The 12282-nt window shown below is 44.9% G+C and overlaps 1 protein-coding gene across 4 annotated transcripts in view; it reads left to right on the top strand.

The window, feature by feature from the left end:
* IBTK (inhibitor of Bruton tyrosine kinase) overlaps window positions 1-12282 on the top strand; it is a 700505-nt gene that overhangs the window by 82743 nt on the left and 605480 nt on the right. The gene's annotated exons all lie outside the window — the stretch shown is intronic.

Below are 12282 nucleotides of genomic sequence, written 5' to 3'. Positions count from 1 at the left end.
CTCATCAATAACATGCCAGACCCTCTCCACGCACTTCGAGAGAAATGGTCCAAAGATGGTATTGAGATGGACGACGAGGAATGGCAGGACGCCGTTTCCTCGCCCAGCGTAGTCGCTATACCTGCTCGCCTCCGACTGGTCCAGCTTAAAATCCTCCATAGGGTGTATGTGACTGGACCTCAGCTGGTGCAGATGGGGAGACTGGACGGGGGTGAGTGCAGACGGGGGTGTGGCCAGAAGGCCAATTTATGCATATAATTTGGGCATGGGAATCCATAAAATCTTACTGGCACCTCATACACGACACCATTAATGCAGTCTTGTCCACACAGCTTCGACTAGAAGCCCGTAGATGCTTATTAAATATATGGGTGCCGAATGATCTTAATACCCACACGATACAATGGGCTACTTTGGTGTTTATGATTGCTAAGAGAAATATTGCTCAGCGGTGGGGGGTGCTACTCCCGCCTACAGTGCGAGACTTGGACTGGTCAATGTTCCCGGAGAAAACAGTGTTTGTGTCCCGTGGGTGCCTTAAGAAGTGGACTCGAATATGGGGTTTGTGGAATGCCTATCTGGGGGGATATTTGTCAAACTCCCCTTGCTACATGTAATGAGGATCCCCTTCGCCCTAGACTTTCCGGGCTATATTCTGTAATGATTCCTATTGCCTAGTGTAGTCATGACGTCAGATTCATCCCTCATCTGTAATGTGATTGTAATGCTGAGTTTGTTAATAAAAAGTATTGTTAAAAAAAAAATTAATTTAAAATAATGAAATCGCATTGGTCTGACTATCATAGCCACATTGCTTATTTCATGTTAACTATTTAATTGGTACCTATTTGATCTAAGTTATCGTGACTTTTTTACATTTCTAAATCAACTAATTTGTTGGCATGCCGTATGACAAATGTCTTCTTTCTATAATAATTTTACTGATTCTTGGTCCTTTTCTGACATATCAGACTGGATCTAAAAATGTACAGCATGGGGTTCAGTTCTATTCTCAAATACTTATCAAGCAGCTAATTTGCCATCTTTTTCATTCCAACAGTAAGGGGTATAACTAGCAACTGTTGTGTTTATTCTTCATGCCTATTATAGTATTGGTTGGAAACTCTTGTGTACTGTTCTTTCAGAAAGTTTGTCGTCAAGCAGTGGGCGTCAATTTAGTAGTATGTTACGTATGGTTCTGTGATAAAATGCATGTCTGTTCCATGTCTGATAAACGTCTGCATGACAGGAAAGGCAAATGTGGCTCAAGTTTTTTTTAATCAGAATCCCCAAAGAAGTGTGTCACAAAACTATGCAGTAAGGTCTGAACAGCTGATGTATACATCTCTTGCAAAGGCACTCTTTGAAAGGCTGTGGTGTCTGTGGCCTTGCCGGTGATAGAATGGGTTGATCTACTTTCGGGAATAATATTCATTGTCTTTGGCACTATCAGCAAAGGGTATCGCATGGCACAGTTCGCACGGATATTGTTTGCAGTCTACTTCAATGAACGAAGGCGTGCCAAAGGCAAGCCCATCTGCGCCCGGCCGGGACCAGGGGCCATAACCCCTGGCAGTTTCCCTGAAAATATTATCTGCTCTAGCCCACAAACTCTGCACGGGATGAGAAGGTCTCTCAATATAAACTGTTTGCATGCTATAAACGTTGCTAATGGTCTCTCCCACTGTTCTCACTGTAATTTTCCCTTCCGGACACACAATAAAACTGTGGACTTTGTTACTACCCCTTCCTCCTTAAGGATGTTCCTTTTGAATTGCAGATCACTCCCCAGACACTCAACTGAGCTTGCTTTATTATTGGAAGAGCTAAAACCGGACACTCTTTTCTTAACCGAGACATGGCTTCATGGCGAAGCGGATCCTGTTCTTGTTCAAACCCTCCCCCCCGGGCTATATTTAATTCTCAGGGCTGATCGTAAGATTGGCAGGGGGGGGGTCTAGCTATTATCTTTAAAGAGACCTTCAATTGTCAGACTACTACAGACTCTCTATCGGATTGTGAGAGCCTGGCCTTTTCTATAGAGTTTTCTCCGACAAACATCTTCTCTGGCTTACTAATTTATCGCCCCCTGGGCTGTAGGGCAATTTCTTACTGGCTTCACCACCACCACCGTTGCTAACTTGGCCCTAGCCCCATCACATTTTACCGTGCTTGGGGATCTTAACATTCACCTAGATGATCCCGCTGATCACTCGGCTAATGAGTTATCAATGAATCTCTTAGCGCTTCAGCTCATCCAGAAAGGATTTACATCTACGCACATCAAAGTTCATCTTCTCGACCCTGTTTTCAGTAACCTACGAGAGCTGGTGGTAGGGACTCCAAATCCACTCCCTTGGACAGATCATTTCTTGATCCCCCTAACGTGGGAAATCCGTGGACCTACCTTCTCTTCCAACACAATGCTAGTGTTGGAATGGAATTGGTCTAAGCTCCCTACTGACCAATGGACTTCAGTTCTTGAGGTTACGAGACCAGCCAGTGACTCTAACCCTGATCTGACCAATGATCACTTTAAACACTGGATCATAAGCTCTCTTGACTCAGTCCTCCCTCAGAGATCCACCCACAAGAAATGTAGATCAAAGACGGCACCCTGGTTCTCCCCTAAACTAAGAGATTTAAAACAAGCATGCAGAAGGTTAGAGAGAAGGTGGAGGCAGAACTACTCAGAATCTAGGAAATCAGAGTATAGAGAGGCAATTAGGCTATATAAGTTAGGAATTAAAACTGCCCAAGCTGCCTTCTATGAGGAGAAAATTAATCTAGCCGCAAATTCACCTAAAGAGATCTTTCGAATTGCCAAAACTCTTTCCACCTTACCACAGAAACCATCAAACTCGGAGGGAGGCACTTATTCGTTGTAACAACCTAGCGGACTTTTTCCATAAAAAAAAATACAAAATATTTAGTCATCTTTTCCAGCTTCTTGGAATGATCCTGGTGCTTTCCAGACTGCTGAATTGCACCCTTAATCTCAGTTCTCGCTAGGGCAATTCCCTCTCTTGGACTCAGACTCACTTGATCTGATCAAGCCCAAGGTAATCTTGGGCTCTCCTACTGATCCTGCTCCTCCACAGCCTCTTACTCTGGTTGCCAACACCACTCGTCCCGTAATTCTGAACATCTTAAACTCATCCATTTCCTCTGGTACGATCCCTCTTGCCTGGAAATGTGCTCCGGTGAAGGCCCTCCTAAAGAAACCCAACCTTGATCAGTCCAACTTAACTAATTATCGTCCCATCTCCCTCCTACCCTGGCTGAGTAAGCTGCTTGAGAAACACGTTAATACCACGCTGGTAGAGTCCCCGGAGTCTAACAACCTTCTCCACTACTCCCAAACAGGCATTCGCCCTCAGCTAGGGACGGAGACTGCCCTTCTGGCAGTAACTGAGGAGGTGAGGAAGATACTGGACCTGGGAGGTACGGCAGCGATCATCCTCCTCGAGCTTAGTGCTGCATTCAACACTGTCAATCATAACATCTTGACCTGTCGACTTAAGAATCTTGGAGTGACCGGCACAGCTTTAACCTGGTTCCAGTCCTTTCTCAGCGATTGCTTTTTCCAGGTGTTTGAAGACGATGTTATGTCCAATCGGTTGCCGCTTAGCTGGGTGGTCCCCCAGGGCTCGTCCCTGAGCCCCACGCTTTTTAATATCTATATGAGACCCTTGGCCGAAATTGTCCATCCCTTTGGCATAACGATCACCACCTATGCAGATGACACTCCGCTCGTGGTGGCATTACACCACCCCGAGAGGTCATCTAGCTCCCTAGGTCCTTGCCTAGAGGTGGTGGCTGAGTGGATGGAACTCTCATGCCTCAAGCTCAATGGGGATAAGACGGAGCTTATGCTCCTCGGCAACTCACCCTCCTTAAAATCTGCCCTCCTCTGGCCTGACTGTCTTGGCCCTGCTCCAGACCCAAATATCCAGATCAAGAGCCTTGGTATGTGGCTTGATTGTTCTCTTAGCTTTAACTATCAGCCAACCAATCTCTCAGCTACCTGCTATGGCCTAATGAGGATGTTGCCTAAGATCCTCCCCCTCCTTTCCTTCCAGGCGAGAAGGATCATGTTTTAAGCTCTTATCGTCTGGATTATGGGAACGCCCTCTACCTGGGCTCCCCTCATTTTACTATTCATAATCTTTTGACGATCCAGAACTGTGCTGCTTGCTTGCTCCTCCAGATTCCTCGCAGGCAATCTGCCAAACCTGCATTGAGGAGCCTTCATTGACTCCCTATTACGGCAAGGATACAATTCAAAACCATGTGCTTGGCTCATAGGGCCTTCTGGAGGAAGGGCCCGGTCATTACCCATTCCTTCATTACCCCTTACCATCCACCCAGGAAACTCTGCTCTAGCTCCTCATATCTTGCTGTTTCTGCACAAATACGAAGAACAAGATGGGGCGGACGCTCTTTCTCTTTCAACGCCTCTAACCTTTGGAACACCCTTCCTTTAAATCTTCGGAAGGAGCCGAACCTGTTAGCGTTTCGAAAACTCCTGAAAACCTACCTTTTCAAGGACCTGCTTTAAATTCTCTGCCCTGTATCCATCTGAGTCAGTCCTCAGCGCTGGGAGGCCTCAGGGTAGCCATGCGCTATACAAATTCAAATTCAATTTCAATCGTTGCTGCACCTGAGAATCACATGTATAGCTTTTTCTTTTTTTAATAGATCTTTCTGTTGAGTAAGTTAGTACCACTGCATCCTTTCAACCTTGACTTAATGTTTATAGCTAATTTGTAGCATGTGTGGTTGTAGATGCATCTGCTATGCATAGTCCTGCCATCTAGTGTCGGGCTCGAATATTTGTAACTTGTTTTTCTTCAAAGAAGTTTTTCAAGTCACGAGGTCCTGTGACTTCGCCTCTGGTAAGTAATGCGCATGGTCATCGGCCTTGTTTTTCTGTGCCATTGGGCTTGGACGCATCCATTAAAGCTTGTCCTTGATGTACCCTTTTATGGCTTTTTAGGCTCAGAGAAGCAAGCATCGTCGCTGAAGATTCAGCAACTGAACATCAAGAAAGAGTCTGCTCCTTCCACCTGCATAGGAGAATGGTTCGGGAGGGATGATGGAGCAGACCCCATTTCGAAGGTGTCCTCATTATAAAGTCAAATGCGTGGGCAATTTGCATGGAGGAAGAAGATTATCGTGCCGAGACGGAAGATAGCCGACATTCATCGCCTTGAGAGACTCCAACGTCAACACGGGGGCCAGCGGAAATGAAGGTCAACAGTCTATCTCCTTCCAGAAGGAATTCGCTGTCAAACCAGAGAAGATATCAGGGGTGAAGACAAAGGCTACTCCAAGGGCTTTGAGCACTCATGCCTCTAAACACAAGCGCCGTCTGGAGAACTTGCCAGAGCCAAGCCCTTGAGCATTTTGACCTAACATCCCAGTTTGTCACCCAGGTCTCCACAACCAAGTGGTACTGGTCGACAGAGAGGCAGGGCTTTGAAGCAGAGAAAGGATAAGGAGCCCCTCCCATCTTGATCGGGCTCCTAGTTATAAAACTAAGTACGGCGTTGAGACGGTGAAGACTTTCGGTTGCCATGATTCACCCACGCAGCTGCCGACACTGAAAACCTGGGCATCGAAGGAGCCTTAACTGAAAGCAAAATCTCAAGGCACACACAAAGAAGCCTCGGAGCAAAGGACAGTCAACCCAAAAACTGGAAAGCTCACTACTCCAAAAAGGAGAAGGCTGGAGTTTGAGGATCCTTTAATGTTGCCACCAAAGAAGATAACAATGATTCACAAAGGCACCAGCCCACAACCGCCCACCATTAACAGTACCACACACCTCCCCAGTGCACTTGCTACCATCGTATTGTCCTATACACTTCATACGTTCCAGTGCAGGCAGTGTAGATCCCTATTCACCAGCAAAATATTTGGGGGGGGCGCATCAGACTATCCACTTAGCGTAGATATCCCCTGGGAAGATTATGGTGTAGACCCACAGGACAAGACTGATTTAGAGTCGGTTCCCATTAAATCATCCCCACCAGATTTCACAACTAATTACCATACTAACATTTAAAACAAGCATTTGCAATGCAATAGGTCTCGCATTTACGCGAGTTTAAGCTATTGCCATTGTAAATGACAATGCCTTTTATGTACGTTTTAAAAAACAAAATTTAAATAAAACGCATTGTCATTTACAATGCCAATAGCTCAAACTCATTTAAATGCGAGACCTATTGCATTGCAAATGCTTGTTATTCCTCATAGTGTGACTGCTTGGAAGGCTTTAGCTGGGGGCAAGGGTTTAAAGCCATTCAGGAAAATTTTCAAGTGACCCACATCTTAAGCATCCAGACAGGAGACCCTTAGGGTACCCCTCTTATGAATAATTTTCATTCAACCCAGGGCCGTTTTTAGCGCTGGTGGCGCCCAGTGCGACAATCATTTTTTACGTCCCCTTAAGACCTCCTCCTCGGATTCTCTCAGACCACTGGCTAAATGTGACCCTCATCTCTCCAATCATAAGTTACTGCTTTCAGCAGCATGCCCCGCCCCCCCGGTCCTCGCCCCCTCCACAGGTTAGCGCCCAGTCACACTGCCCTAAAGCTGGCCCTGATTCAGCCAATCCTGTAGAGCTAGAGACTGTTACTAGGGCGCAAATCCACCACAAACCTCCCCAGCGCAGCACGATGAGGCCATTACTCTGGCAGCCATCATCGGTATATGTTTATTTTGGAATTGGCCTGTCCTCCCACTCTGGCTATAGCGCGATGACAAAGCGTCGCCTTGAGAGGAGGTGATGTTTAATGAGCAGCGCGCCTGAAAGCCCTTGAGGGGGAAAAGAGCGCAAAATAGTAGAGGTGACGCCATATTTGGTCTCTTCAAAATTAACCGATTCCTGAGTCTGCTTTCACTTCGTGGAACCATCAATGGTAAATGGTCATTCTGTTTGCGGCGTGCGAGGGAGGCGAGCTATTAATGCGGGGGTGGAGAGAGAATATCTTGGGAGAGTGGGGAATGCTCGCCCCGCCCTGCTGCGTTTTCCTGTTTTTGAAGCATTCTGCAGACCGGTCTATTTTCAACGAATCACAGATCATTTTCACTCTCCGGCATGAAGGCAGAAGGCGGTTTTCTTCGAAAGTTCATATTTGTGAAATATGTCGTGGCATTTAGATCTCATGAACGGCAGATGAAGCTTTTAGAGGAAAAGGAACACCGTGTCCCCAACAGAATAGGTACCGAGGTGTTAAAAGGGCGGCAAGAGGCCCTTAATAGAGCAATACAAAACAGTATCTTGGTAACCTGTTCCTAAAAGAACAAGCGGCACTGAAAGCGATTGCGATAGCGATCGCTATTGTAAAAATAATAACACACCAGCGAAACATGTGTTTTCAATTATCGCGCCTGTGTCTGGGCACGATAATTGAAACCACATGGCCTTTGGTGCGCGTAACAGACACCAATAGGCCATGGGCGGAGCAATGCGCCCGCCTTTGGCCTATTGCGTGCCGTCTTTCAGAAACACACGCACGCAAAGGTCTATCACGGATGCCAAAAGGAAAAGCACACGCACAAGCTTGTGCAATTCCAGGCTCCGTTTTGGAACCCCGGACAAAAGCACTTCATCACTAGGCGCAAGACCTAAAAATATATATTTTTGTAGAGTGCTCTGCTACCTGGGAGTGTCTAGTCACTGAAGAAGTAAGCTGAACTGAAGCTATAGAGGAGGAATAGACTAAAACTATTTGTTAAAAAGCCAGGGTTTAAAGGCATTGCAGAAAGAGGGAAGAACAGATTTATTCTTAAGGTCTGGCGGCATGAAGTTCCATAACTTGGCAGTACAGGCTACAAAGCTTCTGCCACTACAGTTACCTCTTCCGACTCTGGGGAACTCAAAATGGAATGCAGATGAAGATCGTAGCGATATAGAAGGGACATACCACTGAAAGGGATGTTTGAAATACGCGGGTCCTGAACCCTGTATGCTTTGAAAGCAATGCAGAGGACCTTGAAATCGATCTGCTTTTTGAAAGAGAGCCAGTGCTTTAAAGGGAGAGCATAGGCTACTGACTGATGTTTAGGGATAGCCAGAAGAAGACTGGCAGCCGTGTTCTGAATAATCTGCAGTTTATTTCAAAACGTCTTTGAAAATTGGAGAAGAGCGCGCTGCAGTAATCAATTTGACATTGAGAGTAGACCGCACTGATATCAGTAAATCATGTGGAATAAAAGGAACCATTTTCCGGAGTGTTTTTAGCATGAAGAAACTGGAAGAGGTAATAGATTTAACATGGCCTTCAAAGGAGAACTTGTCGTCAAAGAAAACGACAAGTTTTTTTTTTTTTACCCCAGCAATTCGGGTGGAAACTTCCCCCCAGATTCTGAGGCCATCACTTTGGAGACTACAAAGGCACACTTCTGCCAAACAGCAACACTTCGGTTTTGAAAGAATTTAATTTCAAGCAATTGCTTGACATCCATTTTCCAATATGGCGCATGCAGTCCTAAAATGTACAAGCTGTATCCTCTGGATTGCTGGCCTCAGACACCACTATTTGCGTGTCTTCTGTTTAGGACACTACTGAAAAGCCAAACGATTTAATTAAATTGGCCAAGGGGGTAACATACAGATTAAAAAGGGTCGGACTCGAGGAGGAGTCTTGAGGGACCCTGCACGGTAAAGAAAAGGGGCGGGGATGGTATTTGAAGCCATTAAGCTCAACAAACTGTTCTCTGAGAGAAAAGATTTAAGAAGCTTGAGAGCCTTACCTATGATGCAAATGGTAAAGAGATGGTCAATCACAGTCTTCTTATTGATCATGTCGAAAGCTGCAGAAAGGTCTGATAGCATTAAAGGGAAAACAGTAATTGCAACGATGGCCGTACCACGCATTGCCTTTGAAACGCCGTCAGAGCAATAAATGCGTCTTAACCATGCATTTCTTTACCACACATGTTGTTACAATGACATGCTTCAGGTAAAGTTGCATTGGACTTTAAAGTCCAATGCTTTCTCCACTGTTGCGCGCACTTGAGTTCGAATAGTAAATTATACTGCTGCAAAGGTCTGCGCTTTCCCTCAGGCAAGTTGTTGTATAGACTTGCGTGGTATTTGAAAGCGTGGTTAAGACTCATTTCTTTTTTACTACCGCGTTGTTAAGCAACGCGTGGTTTAGGCATACATGGTTGTGTCATAGAACCGGATTAAAGCAGCATTTCTACCAGAATCCAGCTTTTGCCTTATTTCCTCAGAAGCAGTGAACAAGGCTAGTTCAGTGCTGTGTTGGCTTTTAAAGCCATATTGTGTAGCATCTAAAAGTGTATGGTTATCGATGAAAAATGTGAACTCTGAATTGATAGCCTTGTCTACCATTTTAGCGGGGAAGGGAAGTCGAGATATAGGCCTGTAGTTGTTTGGGTCACTGCTATCCAGGTTGGATTTTTTTTAATAGCGGAAGAATAGAGGTCCTCTTCCATTCTGTTGGAAAATAGCCTACCCTGAACATCTTATTAAAGATGTCCCTCAGGTGCCTGGCAATGGCATCTGGCGTAAGCTGAAGGATTTTAGGAGGGCAGGGATTAAATATTCTGAACACCTTCTTCTGGCGTAGTTAGCTAATGGAACGTCTAACGAGGACAGACAAGCCATTGGGAGTATTATCTATCATATCAAATTTATTTGAGGCTGAAACCTCAGCCGCAGTTAAGGACGTATCCTCAGCTCCGCCTAGATCATTGGTCTGTTGGTTTGATGGGAACATATTCTAGACTATTTGAACCTTGTTCTGAAAGAAAATAGCTACCAAGTTACAAATCTCTAGATTCACATTATTATTTTTGAGTTAAGGCAAGTTGCTCAGTTTCCTAACTGTTTGCGAAAAGTTCTTTAGGGACAGTTAAGGAAGATTTAATTTTAGAAGTAAAGTAGCAAGTTTTAGCTTTTGAAACCATTTCTTTTCAGACTTGGATGTCCTGCTTGTATATGGAATCACCAGGGTCGTATCGAGTATTCCATATTCTCTCAGGCTTCCGACAAGCTTGTTTTTGGCCTCCGAGTTCTTTTATTATTGTATATCCTTAAAGGGAATGAGAAGATTAAGATTAGAATCAGTCCATTGATGATAATTGTTGGTTGCACCATCGAAATCTGCAGTAATCTCAGGAGTAGATTGGGCTAAGTGAGAATTAAGTGCCTCAGAATTTATTTTATGCGAAGGATGACCTGTTGTGCGACCCACCTGAAGGTGGACCCTAGGTTCTTTAGCCTCCATTTTTTGCTGAAACATGACTGCACTATGGTCTGACCAAGATAATGGGAGAACCAGTGTAATTTGAAGGTAAGTGTTGTCAGTAAAGGTACCATCAAGAAAATTGCCCGCTTAATGTGTTGGTCCGTCTAATAATTGGGCAAGGCCCCAACTTGCCGTAAAATCTATCAAATGAACAGAATCAGTATCTCATAGGTTTTCTAAGTAAAAATGTAAGTCTTCATATACAGTAAAGTCTGAAGAGTTGACTTTAATGTCCCACAACAGACTAAAATGAGTTAAGTCGCTCTCGGGCCCGGAGGCCGATATAAGTACCATATTGGAAGACTAATGATTGGTAAGAGTTATTTTGTAGGAAAATGCTTCATAGTCGGGAGTGGGCAGCAATAGTCCGAAAGTTGCTGTGAGATAATCAATATAAATGATTGTTTAAGTCCCTCCCCTTTTCTCCACGCTATCTAGTCTGGAAATAGCAAACCCATGTGGTACTTCCCAATAGAATACCAAGGTCCAATGCAACATCTGCCCAAGTCTCAGTGACAAAAGTCCTATTCAACGAGTGGGCATCTAGGGAGCCCTTAAAATCCAGTGCGTTTTTTTGTAATCAACCTGGTGTTAATGAGTGTGCATTTAAATTACTTTACTAAGGTAACGGGTTTGGTGATGAGGGTTCGAAAGGACATAAGTCCTGCATCCTAAGATTAGTTGGGTACATTTACACAGCAGAGATAACGTTTTAATTAAGCAGTCGAACAAAGTCATTGTGGGTCCTGGGCAGTGCTTACCTAAAGGTTTAATGCTAAGCAGGTCGTCTCGTGAGTAGCGAATGGAGGAAGCTAAACAGGGAGCAAAACCGAGAGGGGGGCTTGTGCCGAGTGTGGTCCATCCGTGAACAGGTGCAGACGTGCCCTCTCCACGCAGACGCGCTGTAGATCAAGCTTTCAAGTCCAGCATCACGTGGGCATGTGGGAAGAGCTACTAAACGCAATCACATTGTTTAAAAACTAGAATGTGATGGAAAAATAAAATCCAATCGGGGTCCAGCAACCCCTACTGAGCCGCACATCCCCACATGTGAGAATACACCTACTGGCAACATAAAATCTTTCCAAATAAAATCATGAGAAATCCTAAAAACACATAAATCCAAATTAAATTGAAAGAGCGATCTACCACTCAATATAGTGACCAAGTAGCCAGGCATCTCCCGAAAAAGCACACTTGTGCTAACAGGAAAGCAAAAGTTCCGCAGGAGAAAACACATAACTGAAAGGAGTAGCTTTCTTCAAGAACGGCGTGGACGCGCTGAAGATCCGGCTTTGAAATCTGGCATTGATGGGCCATGTTCAGCAGGAGAAAGCACGTAACTGAAGGGAGAAGCATTCACTTTGTGGTATGCTGCGGCTTATTCAGGGCTGGACTGTTCCCACAAGGAACAGGGTCAAGACTGATTTGCATATGGCTGGGTCCAAACTGGGGTGGTGTGGTGAGCAAAAAAAAAAATTATGATGGATTAAACCCAGATCCTTGTGACTGGGGGTTAATGTTTGCATTGTCCAGCATTCCGTTCATCAATTGTTTCTTTTGGATATGTCACCCTAAGTGGGAAGGGTATGCCCAGACGTGGGTTCCGTGCTAACTGCACCACTGGATTCAAGCTAGCCTGGCTGATGAAGGGTGATCCCCTGAAACTGTCACAGGATACTTGTTTCCGGTCCAGGGAGGCCATTTGGGACCAATTGGGACATTTGGGATCAATGAGACAATTGTACCTCATATGAATTTCTTCTTTTCTTTTCTTTTTCTAAATAGGTGAAATCATACCCATAAGCAGCGTTGATGGTGTAACCACATGCTCAATAGTTTGTCTTAAATATAAGACTAAGGGTATAGATGCTTGACTGGTCTTTCACCTTGGGAACAGGTCACTTGTTGTATGAAACGTTTGAGTGGGGGATGACCTGTTCTCTGCCCCTATAGCTCCAATTTGTGTTCCGGTCCAGGGAGGACCTGGCTT

This window comes from Triturus cristatus, chromosome 6 (genome assembly GCF_964204655.1).
Source record: "Triturus cristatus chromosome 6, aTriCri1.1, whole genome shotgun sequence".
NCBI classification, from domain to species: domain Eukaryota; kingdom Metazoa; phylum Chordata; class Amphibia; order Caudata; family Salamandridae; genus Triturus; species Triturus cristatus.
Note: the sequence above shows the minus strand (reverse complement) of the source record. Positions and strands in the feature narration are given on the sequence as shown.